This window comes from Pyrus communis, chromosome 10 (assembly GCF_963583255.1).
Source record: "Pyrus communis chromosome 10, drPyrComm1.1, whole genome shotgun sequence".
Classification (NCBI taxonomy): Eukaryota; Viridiplantae; Streptophyta; class Magnoliopsida; order Rosales; family Rosaceae; genus Pyrus; species Pyrus communis.
In genome coordinates this window covers 2,605,927-2,619,679 of record NC_084812.1, presented here as the reverse complement: position 1 = coordinate 2,619,679, position 13,753 = coordinate 2,605,927, and the positions used below count along the sequence as shown (strand labels likewise).

Here is a 13,753-nt window from a genome sequence, read left to right as displayed (position 1 = left end):
ATTCATTACATTTTCCATCCATTGATCCGTTAAGTGCTGACGTGGTTGTCAAATGTCTTCTACGTGGCCAAAAAAAAAAAAAAAAATTTAATTTAAAAAAAAAAAAAAACCTGAATCTTCAACCAAAAAAAAAAAAAAACTAGATCCCATCACCCTCCCCGGGAAACCCCCCATACGTAAACCTTCAATCGAAAAAAAAAATAGAAAACCCAGGTCCCGCACACCCTCCTCCCCAGATCCTGTCAAACACCCCCCCTCGAGTAGTGTCGGAGCCTCATCATCTTCTATCCTCCACTTCCTCCTCCGCACTCATCCTCCACCTCTTCTGTGCACCCATCTTCCCATCTTCCCCATTCCAACTTGAGTCCAACCTGCAACCCAGAAAGAAGAAAAAGAAAAAAAAACCCAGAGCACCCACCCTCGCATGCAACCTCTTCCCTCCTCTACACACCCCACTCCTTAAATCCACATTCATTGGGGAAAACGGGATTTGGGTTGTATGGAAATAGAGAGTTTTTTTTTCTTTTCTTTTGGTTTTTTGTTTTTTTTCTTGGGTTGTAGGTAGTGGGTGCGGAGGAGGAGGTGGAGGGTGGGTGCACGGTGGGTTTGGGGAAGACGGGAGGGGGAGGAAGATGAAAGATGGGTTTTTTTATTTTTCCCTCCCTCTTTTCTTCTTGGTTGGAGGTTGGGTTGGGGGGAAGGGAGGGATAGGGGTTGCGGGTTTAGCTTTTGTTTTTGGTTATTTTGGTTTTTTTTTTTTTTAGAAGATTTAGGGTGTTTTTTTAAAAAAAGTAAAAAAAATTTTTTTACCACGCATCAGACATTTGACAGCCACGTCAGCACTTAGAGGATCAATGGATGAAAAATGTAACGGAGGTATTATTTTGAAATAAAATAGTACTTAAGGTATGAAAGTGAAACGTTTTAAAGATGTTGTAAGGAATTGAAATAAGTCCCAAATTTGAGGTATGAAAATGTAATTTACCCTTTTAGAAAAGAATGATGTTGCTGTACTGTTTTTACAACAAGGACCAAACTGCAAAAAATTGTTGAAGCTTTAGGGTTGTTTGGTAATTCTAAGAAGTTGGGGGTATTTTTGCAATTACTTCTAGTTTTAGGGGCAATTTGGTAAAATGCAAAATTTGGACAGATTATAGTTAATCTGCCCATTTTGTGTATGATTTATGTTTAAATATTTTGTTAAGTCAATGTGACTTGGTATAGGGACAAGCTTATTCGGTTTGACGAATGACAAAGCTTATCAAGACTGATCAAGCTATGGTTATGTGAGTGGGTATTTTGTTTTTACGTGTATATATATATATATATATATATATGTATGTATGTATATGTGATTTTCCTAACAACTGCTTTATATATAATGATACGACATGTGATGTTTAGCTTTACAAATAGGCTTTCTGTACGCTTTATGTTTTAATATTATTTGTGAGCATAAACTTGTGGCATGACATTCTTGCATTTTATCTGCTCATTATTACATGTTTGCACGGTGTGTCTTAGTTATTTGTACTGTCTTGGGCCAAGGACTAGCTTCACGTGCAGTTCACATGCACTGTTTACATTCGTTTTGGTTTCAGAGTTGCATACTTGAAAACACAACAATATTTATTATATATTATATTAATCTATTAAAAAATTGTTTGAGTTACATACTTGAAAACACAACAATATTTATTATATATTATATTAATCTATTAAAAAATTGTTTAATAAATTTGACATTTGATGTCAAATTTGGTAGGAAAAGGCTTTGAAATCAATTGACTCAGCGCCACGTAAGAAATTGAAAGCTTAGTTGGAGAGAGTTTGCTGTCATTTTTTACTGTTGTATATCTACGTGTCAGTTTTGACATAATTTGGATATGCTCTTATTGTTAGTTTTTTGGAAATAGTACATTAACAATAGTATATATTTCTAGTGTGGCTAGTTGGTTCATTGTAATATGAAAATATAGGTATAATCGTTGTCATTTATTGAGCAAGCAAGTAACTATCAACAATTTGAATTCAAATTCCATAAAGCCAATATTTCTAGATTTGTAGGATAATGATAATTTTTAATGGAATTTGAAATACTAAATTCTGCTAAAAAAAAAAATAAATCCGAATGTTTGATTTTTGTTTGTTTGTTTGTTTGAAAATGGCAGTGTTTGTAAATTTTAGGAAAATAAAATCTTTTTGTGTAATCTAAATGGCTTCTCATTCAGAGAGGTAGTTCAATTTCAATCTAAAACCTTCATCTCACTAAGGAAATCTAGGAAGTTGAATAGCTGTTATGACGGCCAAGAATATTTTTGATACTCTTTGTCTTTTTGTGTTCATTTCCTTCCTCTTTTCCTCTCCCATTCCCTGTTCGGCAACACAAACGGAACCACTGCCATTTTTTTAAGTCTGTGATCTGAACCACCGCAGTGCAATAACGGTGGATACCGCCATGACAGCCTACGAAGCCTCCTCTTCATCCTCCTTCAAGTCAAAACTTTGGAATTACGACGTGTTCTTGAGCTTTAGCGGCGAAGACACGCGCAAGGGCTTCACGGGCCACCTCTACCATGCAATCGAAGACAGGGGATACAAGGCTTATATGGATGAGGACGATCTAAAAAGAGGGGAAGATATAAAAGAAGAACTCTACCGGGGAATCGAAGAGTCAATGATCTCTATCATTGTCTTCTCAAAGAAGTACGTGGATTCGAGTTGGTGTCTTGACGAGCTGGTGAAGATCATGGAGTGCAGATCCAAACTGGGGCGACATGTTTTGCCAATATTCTATCATGTTGATCCTTCACATGTCAGGAAGCAGGACGGAGATTTAGCCGAAGCATTTCAGAAGCACGAAGAGGGCATCAGTGAAGAAAAAGATGACAAGAAACGTGAAGCTAAACAAGAAAGAGTAAAACAGTGGAGAGAGGCTCTTACAAAAGCTGCAAATTTGTCTGGCCACCATCTTCAAATCACTGACAATAGGTAATCATTCACCTGCTTTTCAAGATTTAAGTTGTATTACTCTAATTAACATTCTTAATTAATACACCTTAATCCCTCATATAAAACCTAAACCTTGAATGGAGTTTAATTAATACACCTAACTATATAAATGAATGACTTTCCTTCTTTTATTCAAGTTGGTCAAAAATCACATACTAGCTAGCAGGTATATATGACGGAAAGAAGGAAAGAAAATTGTTAATGTAGTGATAGCTCCTACTGAGCCTTCATTGAGTCCCACTAATGTTTACGAATTCAATTTTCAGGCACGAAGCAAAGCTTATTAGAGGAATTGTTGACAAGATTATTACTAAATGGCTTCCAAGCACAAACAAATTATATGTGGCCAAGCACCAAGTTGGAATCAATTGTCGCATTCAAAATATTATCGCTTTTCTTTCAAGTGGTGGACCAAATGATGTTATCATGGTTGGAATTTGGGGGATGGGTGGATTGGGTAAAACAACAGTTGCCAAAGCCATTTATAACCAAATTCATTGTAAGTTTGAATTCAAAAGTTTCCTTGCCGACGTTAGCGACACTACAAGTAAACATGGTCTAGTTTATTTGCAAGAAAAACTAGTTTCTAACATCTTGAAAAAGAAGTCTGAAATAAGCAGTGTTGATGAAGGTATCAGTCTGATAGAACAACACTTTCAACGTAGAAGGGTACTTGTCATCGTGGACAATATAGATGAAAAGGAACAACTCAATGCAATAGCTGGAAATCGTGATTGGTATGGTCCAGGAAGTAGAATTATCATAACAACAAGAGATGAACATTTACTAAAGCAAGTGGAAGTGGACAAGATATATCCGCTTCAGAAAATGAATGAAGAAGAAGCTCTGGAGCTCTTTAGTTGGCATGCATTTAGAAATAGTTGGCCTGACAAAGGATATCTTGAACTCGCAAAAAAGGTTGTTTCTTACTGCGGAGGCTTGCCACTAGCACTTGAAGTTTTAGGCTCTTTTTTGATTAAAAGAACCATATCAGAGTGGGGAAGTCAATTGGAGAAATTGGAAAAAATTCCTGATGGAAAAATAATAAAACCACTAAGAATAAGTTTTGAAGGGCTAGATGATACACAAAAGGCTATATTCCTTGACATATCTTGTTTCTTTATTGGATGGAATAAGGACTATGTCATAAAAGTATTAGATGGATGTGAATTTTTTGCAACAATAGGAATCAGTGTTCTTCGTGAACGATGCCTTGTAACTGTTGAACGCAACGAGTTGAATATGCATGATTTGCTTCGAGAAATGGCCAGAGTAATCATTTCTGAAAAATCCCCTGATCACCCTGGAAAATGGAGTAGGTTGTGGAACCCTCAAGTCGTCACCAATGTATTAACAAATAAAACTGTAAGTACACTCCCAATCAATTTTAGATTAATGCATCGTATAATAAAAACATATATAGCCCACGTATGTCTATTATACGTTAAACAACATTCATGTGTATATGTAGTTGCACAAGGAAAGTTCATTTAGCCAACAATAGTACTTGCACATATTCAACATACGTGATTTTACCTAATGAATAATACTTGCATTTCCCTTTAGGGATGGTGAGCTCATTCCCTCAGTTGCAAATTTCATAATCGGAGATCGTTTAGTCAAATATATCGAATAAATAATAGTGTAAGTACCAAGTAACATATTAATGATGAATTGTTCATTTATTTGATACATTTGGATAACTAGATTAAATGATCTTTTATCAAATGATTTTTTTTAAAGATGATATCCATATGAAGATTAACGAATGGAATGATTCTGGATATGAAATTTGTACGAAGAAGAAACATTACTTGAAAGGGGGACTGCAAGTATAATTCATTAGGCAAAATCTTGTAAACATATGCAAATAATATGTTTCTTACCAGCATAACCTTTTGTTAACAGGGAACTGAAGGAGTTGAAGGACTTGCTCTACCAAGGACCAGTTGTTTCACTACAGTAGCATTTAACAATATGAAGAAACTGAGATTGCTTCAGCTCAACTTCGTAGAGCTCAATGGAGAATACAAACATCTTCCCAACGAGTTAATATGGTTGTGCTGGCATGGATTCCCTTTAAAGTCCATACCAGATGACTTTATTAATCAACCAAGACTAGTTGTTTTAGACATGCAGTTTAGCCAACTGGTACAAGTTTGGGAGGGTTCCAAGGTACAATCAATTACACATGATGATATTCTGTTTCTATTTGTTTTTGGATTCCCTCCTCTTTTTTATGAGATATTCCTTTTGGATTAATTTCAATTTTCCTTTGCTTTTGTGCAACAGTCGCTGCTGAAGTTGAAAATCATTAATCTCAGTTGTTCCCGTTCACTAATTAAATCACCGGAGTTTTCCCAACTCCCAAATCTTGAAGAGCTGATATTGGAATGTTGTTTTAGTTTGTCCGAGATTCACCCCTCCATTAGTCATCTTGAAAGACTGTCTTTGGTGAACCTTACAAGATGTTACAAGCTTCGTTCTCTTCCAAGGGATTTCTATAAGTCGAAATCTGTTGAGACTCTTCTTCTTAATGGATGTTTAGAATTCATAGAACTACATGAGGATTTAGGGGAGATGGTATCGTTGAGAGTACTTGAAGCAGAGAATACAGCCATAAGGCAAGTACCACCTTCCATGGTGTGACTGAAAAATCTCACTCGTTTGTCCCTAAAATGTGTGCAATTGTTGGGGATGCCTATTCATTTGTCCCTTTCGTTACATGGCTTACACTCTTTAAGGGAATTAAATCTCTCAGCGTGCCATTTACGTGATTATGCAATTCCTGAGGATCTTGGGAGTCTAATTTCCTTACAAGATTTGAATCTTCGAGGGAATGATTTTCTTAGCCTACCCAGCCTCACCGGTCTTTCAAAGCTTGAAACTCTACGGCTAAGTAGATGCAGAAAGCTTCAAACGATCCCTGATCTACCAACAAATTTGAAATTTTTGTATGCGTTTGATTGCCCTGCATTGAGAATTGTGCCAAAGTTTTCAGAAATGGCAGATGTGAGACAGTTGAATGTAAGTGATTCAACCAAACTCACTAAGGTTGTAGGCTCCGGTAAGTCATTAAACACCATGACATGGAATGCTATGGAAAGGTGCACCAATCTCACAGCTGAGTTTAGGAAGAACATCCTACAGGTATATCTCTCTCTCTCTCTCTCTCTCTCTCTCTCTATTGCCTTCCTATCATGCGCATGCACACACAAACGCACATGTACATGTGCATATATATGACACTTGCATTGTATATGTAGGGATGGACTTCTTGTGGATTTGGTGGCATTTTCCTCCATGGAAATTATGTTCCTGATTGGTTCGAGTTTGTAAACAAAGGCGATAAAGTCAGTTTTGTTATTCGCCCAAGTAATGAGCGTGATCTTGAAGGGTTGACTCTATTCTGCAATTTTGAAAGGTTAACTCTGTTTTGCTTTTATTGCTCAGGCAACAGATTTAATCGTCCTCTTCCTCTTGCCAGTATCACTATAATAAATAATACCAAATGTACAGAGTTGGGGGATTGCATAGTCAGAGAAGATTGGGAAGGGCTAATAGATAACAAACCAGCCCATTATATTTGGCAGGGACAATTATCGAACCATAAGCTCAATTTGCAAGGCAAGGATAAAGTTGAAGTTGATATAATTTTTGCGGAATCTGATTTTCCTCAGACAGTGAAGAGAACAGGGGTTAATCCAGTATGGGACAAACCTATGAAGGAAAATATGCATGATTTGGACCAAGCTGGTTACCCACATGCAGCTCGGTTCTATGATCATGATCCTCTTGGCCTTGCGCATTTACGTCCTTCTTTGTCTGTTGATACTCTTCCTGCAGCCCGCCGTATTGAGCCTCGCTTGCGACAGACTCATTCGCTTCAGCCTCACTCTCAGCCTCAAACTCGTCATGAGAATCTCCCAGTACTCTTCCAGCCACGGGGTCCCGCGGTCAGTGACAGTAGAGAGCAGATATCTGACTCAATGGGCGCATATGAACCGAGTAGTAATCAAATTATGAGTAGTACAGGAGGACAACTAGCAGTAGCAGTGCATGATCATGATCTTCTCGGCCTTGCGCATTTACATCATTCCTTGTCTCTTGATACTCCTCATGCAGGCCGTCGTATCCGGCGTTTTTCACGTCGGCCTCACTCTCAGCCTCGATCATGTCCTCAGAATTTACCAGTACTTCTCCAGCGACAACCACAAGGTCCGGCGGTCAGTGACAGTAGAGAGCAGATATCCGACCCAATGGGAGCATATGATCCGAGTAGTAATCAAATTATGAGTAGTACAGAAGAACAACTAGCAGTAGCAGTGCATGATCATGACCCTCTCGGCCTTGCACATTTACGTCTTTCCTTGTCTCTTGATACTCCTCGTGCAGGCTGTCATATCCAGCGTCGTTCACGACGGCCTCACTCTCAGCCTCGATCAAGTCCACGGAATCTACCAGTTCTTCTCCAGCGGCACCCACATGGTTTGGCGGTCAGTGACAGTGGAGAGCAGATATCCAACTCATTGGACGATGATCTTCTTGCACGCCTTTGCAAATCCTTTGCATGCCTTTCTTTGTCTCCTGATCATTCATCTACTTTCTCAACCCACATTCAGCCGGACGCCTGACTCTGTTGGCCTTTACCATTTAGAGAGAGTGAAAGACTCAGAGTTGAAAATATGTACTTGCTAAGCAATTAGTCCCCTTCTTCTACTGATTTTTCTGGGACATTGAAGAGAACATGGGTTAATCTAGTAGGGAACAAACCTATGAAGGAAAACCTGCATGATTTGGACCCACGTCGAGCTCGGTTCTATGATGAGAATTACTACACATGACTAGAATGGAAAAAGGCAAAAATTTTGAAGTGAAAACATCGTTTGTCTAGATTAAGTCACACCCAGATCGGTTCTATGGTGAGGCACGATCAAGACAGCGATGCAACGTCATCATCAGGGGTCATGCGTCGTCATCATCGTCATCACATATCTGAATTTCTGGACTACAGATCACCACCGGCTTCATCATCAGCAAGTCGATATTTCATACTTATCTCAGATTCTTATGATTTTTTCGGTAAGTAATTGTTTTGAAGTTTAAAGATATATTGCATCTAGAAACATTTCAACATTACAAATTCTTATGATTTTTTCGGTAAGTAATTGTTTTGAAGTTTAAAGATATATTGCATCTAGAAACATTTCAACATTACAAAAACCGATATAAGACACTCATCCGATGATTCGAGAAGTACCACTCAGATTCGCAGAAATACTTGCTCTACTTCCACCACATATTCAAGGAATTTACTATTAAGGTGAGAAAAATAATGATAGCCTCAAGATGCCAGTCAATACTTTCTACACCGTTTTAATTAATCTGAGAACTATTTTTGTGTACATAAATTCACTATTTGCACGTGTATGATATTACTAGAGCAGAAATTATGCAATCACCTCCTCAATCAATCCTTCTACAACTACAACCAGTTTCTCTCTGTCATTCACTACTTGCTTCGGCTTCATCTCTCGAAAATCCGTTCAACCCAAATCCCATGTCCTGTTCACCACTCCTCTGCACATTATGTCCCTCTCAAACATCAAATACAGACTGTCCGCAAGAAGCCTCTCACCGGCAAGTTTACTTGAATTTCTCAGATTCTCGATTCTGCTACAAACTTCCTCCACCAACTTGTCTAGAGTCTTGGCCTTTCTTTCTTCAGCCTCTTTTTGGTGTAGAATGTTTCCTCTCCTCGAACCAATGGTGCATGAGGCTCCTCCAATTCTGAAACAGGAAAAGTCCTTACAAGCGCAATGGGAGGGCTATCATTGGTGAATATTTTCGTGGAACCGGAGTGATTGGACTGACGAAAATCAAGCCTATGCTCTTCCACAGAAGGGCCTTTCAAAAGTCCTTTAAATTGCATCGTTTCGAGAACTTCCCCCAAGGTCCTCTTTGCGTGATCAACGTTTTGAGCTAAAGTTTGAGGGTTTCTAACTTTTGGCCTATCGATATCAAACATAGATCTCTGCTGACTTGAAACAGTCTTCTCACCTTCCTTGAGCAGTTTTTTCAAGGCGGCCTGCAAAGGTCCCGAGGGGTGCTATTCGATTTGGCCCAGACAGCTGTTGTTGCAATGGCGGAGTCGCTGGTGGTATGAAACATATAACTCTGGCTTGAGCTGGTGGAGGGAGTATCCAAGCACGAATCCATTATCTTCGAGAGCAAAAGTAAAACCTTGTTCGACAGATTCTGTATTTTCCACCAGTTTCTGAGTCACAAGGCTGTCTCTGATCACCTTCTTAAGCTCTTCATTTCCACTCCTCAAAAAACCATCCGCAGAATGCCTCGGTTTTTCAAACTCCGTCACATAATTGTGTTTTTGTTCAAGTGAGACATTTAATGTGAAGCTTCCTGCAACTTGCCAAGCATGACAAGAGAACCCTGCAAAAGCACATTAAAACTTTTGTGCTAAGCAACAGTCTACAACAAGAAAATTTAATACTTCATGCTAAAGATTTCACAGAACAACAATATCGATGCTAAAGATTACTGACTAATGACTTGCGAAACTCGGGAGCATATTGTTCCCTGGTGACACTAGCGTACGTTGTGTAGGAATGGACTTCTTGCGGATTTGGTGGCATTTTTCTAAATGGAATTTATGATATTCCTGAGTGTTCCGAGTTTGTAGATGAGGGCAAGGAAGTTGATTTCGATATTCCTCAAAGTAATGGCTGTGATTTTAAAGGTTTAATTAGTGCTTGCTTTACTCGTCAAACAAAAAAGATGCAGATCCTCTAGGCATTACTGCTATAAATTGTACCAAGCGTACTGGGGAATCACTTGAAGACGGACATTTATCGAATAATAAGCTCAATTTGCAAAGTGCGGACAAAGTTGGTATTTTTTGTTGACACTGCAGATGATTCCGTGAGAGTGAAGAAAATAGGGATTAATATAGTACGGGACAAATATATGAAGGAAAATGTGCATGATTCGTATCTTCCTTTGTATCGTTTTGACCCACATCCAAATTGGTTATATGACGAGGCAGGAGCAAGCGAGGACGCATCTGATCATCTCAGTAATCAGATAAGTAGTACTACAGATGAAGGTGAACAATTAGCGGTACTGCACCATGTTCCTCTCGGCCTTGCCAATTTATGTACTAATCAGCCCATGCCACCGCCATCAACATTAGTATTTAGTACCCTCGCCCTTGCCCACACCACCATTTCTCCAACGGCTGGACCTTTACGGCTGTTTGGGATTTTTTTTCCCTTCTGTTGGAGACCAATCAAATGTCAAGTATATAATATACAACAATTGCACAGTTTATTTCGAATAGAAATTTCATAAGGATACAATATATCTCACAATATAAACAATTAATAAAACTGAATAATAAATCACAAAACACTGACTTAGTTAGGAAGATAGAGGCTTGCAGTAGCAATCTCCTAAGACAGAAATTCGCCCCTACACCAGTGCAGTAGTTCAACGGACATCTATCTTGCACAATACAACTATCTAATCCAAGTTCTTGCACTCGAACTTGGATTCTTGGCGAATTGGTTGTGGTGTTTCTCTGTGAAGTATGGAAAAAGAAGTGATGGAATTGTATTTCGGTTTCTGATCTTACGACCATATTTATAATGGCGTGATGAAGCAGTTAAAGCCGTTCATGTTTATCTTCAAGAATAGTTGTAACTGTTCACGTGAACAATTTTATCCTTTTAGAAAAAACTGAATGCAAAAATAAAAAACGTAAAAATGATACTTGTGTTTTTCGTCCATCCGAGCCCCAAGGCCCAAGGCCAATCCTTGACATTTAATATATGCACCCAAACTCTCCAAGTTTAAGGCTCAGGATCCATGACTTTGGCCCAATTTCTTTCAAACCATAAGTGTGGAAACACACTTATAAAGTGGATCTTCAAAAGAGGAATGGGCGATGTGGGACTAAAGATCCCACAAGTTTCACGAGTTCCAACACCTTCAACTTGAGGGAAGAGATGACGACAATCAAGCTAGATGATTTCGTAATCACATCAGTTTACCATTTTGAGTTTCCTCATTATGTTTGATTTTGTATCTATAAATCCTTATACACAAGGTCAAACCTCGCTCTCATTTTACCAATATCACTATACTTAAAAGTCAACATTTGACATTGCATAGTAAAGTTACTTGCAATTCAAGAAAGGCCATACCTCTACTCTAAGATCCATAGATTTCTTTTTCCTCTGCCTTAGGGTTTTCATCTGCAAGATCAATGTTTGACATAATCGGCGGAAGCATCACTTATCGTCCAATTGCGAATTATTCGGCAGGCAGAGACGAAAGGTTGTCACAAATTCGACATCTACCCACCGTACTAAGTGTTATACCCGGTCCCCTAAATTAATCGTAATTTCATTTTCCTAGTATTTTATTCAAGTTGTACTCCTCAGCACGAGAGCATAGTGAAGACGGAACTCAATTCGAAGCCCGTATGATAAAGTTACGAGATTGCACTAGAAACCCAATTATTAAATAGTGGTGTGTGTGGCATCTTTTTTTTTATTTCATAGAGAAAGATTTTTCAGTGTGCGAATAAAATGATCTGATACACCAAGTGTTATAATATAAATAGTTGGATACTTGAAAACAAAAAATTCAACCGCTTGTATTATAACAGTTGATGTACAAAACCATGTTTACTGTTCACTTAGTGTACTAGCTAATCACCCCAAAGAAAGTCATTGCATGCAAATTTGTCATATGAAAAGACACCGTAAATTATCTCCCTTGTCCCTTCAAAACATTGTTTATGTACGCATATATGGATCCATTTGGGTTGTATTCTATGGTTCATTTGCCTCTAGTTTCAAATCCAGGAAATTTCCTCAGAGTCTGTTTAATATCCATTATGTATTTACTTTTAGTTTTATTTGTTATTTTACTTCCAATTATATATTGAAACTGTTGTGGAAAGATAGCTAATAGAAGTTTAATCCTAATGCTCATTTTGCAATAATTTTTGTCAGCGGAGCCCAAAAATGGTCAATTTGGGTGTATCATATGGTACACCTTTGTATGTAATTTCTTATTTCGTTAATCAATAAAATTTAGGAAAACTCATGAAAAGTCTAAAAAGTTTTAATGAAAAATAACGAATAAAGGTGTAGTGCATAGTACCAGGGAAATGTGAAAATGTGGTTTTTCGTTAAAAGTAAACAATATTGGGACTGTTTTGTTAAAACTTCCATAAAAATTTCCTTGTATAGCCGCAGTTTTAAAAAATATCCACCCCCAGATGCCTCCTTGAAATTCCTAATAATTATATTAGAGTGGCATTTAATAGTACAACAATATAGTAGATCATGGTCCTAAGTTCAAATTTTATAAATGACTGAATCATTTACTGCCCATCTTGCATAAAGCATGACCCCAAACCAACAACTTTCTCAGCTTTGCGAGGGTCGGGAGAGAAACGTTTGTCGTACGCAGTCTTACCCTTATTTTGCAAAAATGCTGTTTCCACAACTCAAACATGTGGCATTTTGATTACAAAAGAGCAATTTTTTTATTGCACCAAAAATAATTGTTTTTTAACTATCCTTTCACAAAGGACCGAATGAGGATCCTCTTCGAATTCTCTTTGTGAGGATTCTGGGGATCCTCCAATCACGTCTGTTCATCGTACATCGTGCGGTTAGAAATCATTGTAAATTTTTTATCTTAAATTGAATATAAACAGTACCTGACGAAAACTGGCCATATGATGTCCGATGCACGGACGTGATTGGAAGATCCCCAAAATCCTCACAAAAAGGATCAGGAGAGAATCCTCGTTCCAAAGGAACGTCTATCTATCGCCCATCTTAAATAAATTGTTTTTAATTATCCTTTCACATTTGGGTATTTTCTCTTTTCACTTTTATTAATTCATTGTGTGGTAGTTGCCATGCTAAATCTCAGACCCTTCCAAATTTCATATCTAAAACAATGCATTATTGATAGTTAAAGAGCTGTAATCACCGCCAAGAATCTTTTGGTTGTCTTTGTCCTTTCTGTTTATTTTCTTCCCGCCAGGCTGCATATGGGTTTCTCAAGTCCATGCGCGAACAATATTTATATTAATTTTTGTTCATTATTATCATATTACAAACACAAACACTGCACTGCTAAACGGTGAATATGATGACAGCCCACGAAGCCTCCTCTTCATCCTCTTCCAAATCAAAAATTTTGAATTATGACGTGTTCTTGAGCTTCAGCGGTGTAGACACAAAATGGCTTCACAGGTCACGTACCTCCACGCGGCTTTAAATGGTGGGATGCCAAGCTTTTATTGAAAGGAATTATTTATATGGTTGATGTCATGCTATTGCTCATATACTTTCAAATTTCAACCTAAAATAATGCATTATTGATAGTTGAATAGCTTTAATCACTGCCAATAAGTCATTGTTATAATCTATTGATAGGCTTTGTCCTTTTGTGTTCGTTTCTTTCTTTCTTTTTTTTTTCCTCTCTCTTACTCTTTCTCTACACTTTGCTGGCTGGCGGTATGTTATGACTCATTTCTCAAGTCCATATGCGAATAGTATTATATTATAAACTTTTGTTTTTGTGGACTTGGGTTTAGGTAATTCAGTATCATCTGTTCGGCAACACAAACACAAACATTGCCATTTTTTTCAGTCGTGATCTGAACGCCTGCAGTGCCATAATGGTGGATACCGCC

The 13,753-nt window shown here is 37.9% G+C and overlaps 1 pseudogene; it reads left to right on the top strand.

The window, feature by feature from the left end:
• Positions 1-2,361: 2,361 nt before the first annotated feature.
• LOC137746865 (disease resistance protein RPV1-like) lies at positions 2,362-9,969 on the top strand (annotated as a pseudogene).
• The last annotated feature ends 3,784 nt before the right edge of the window (positions 9,970-13,753 follow it).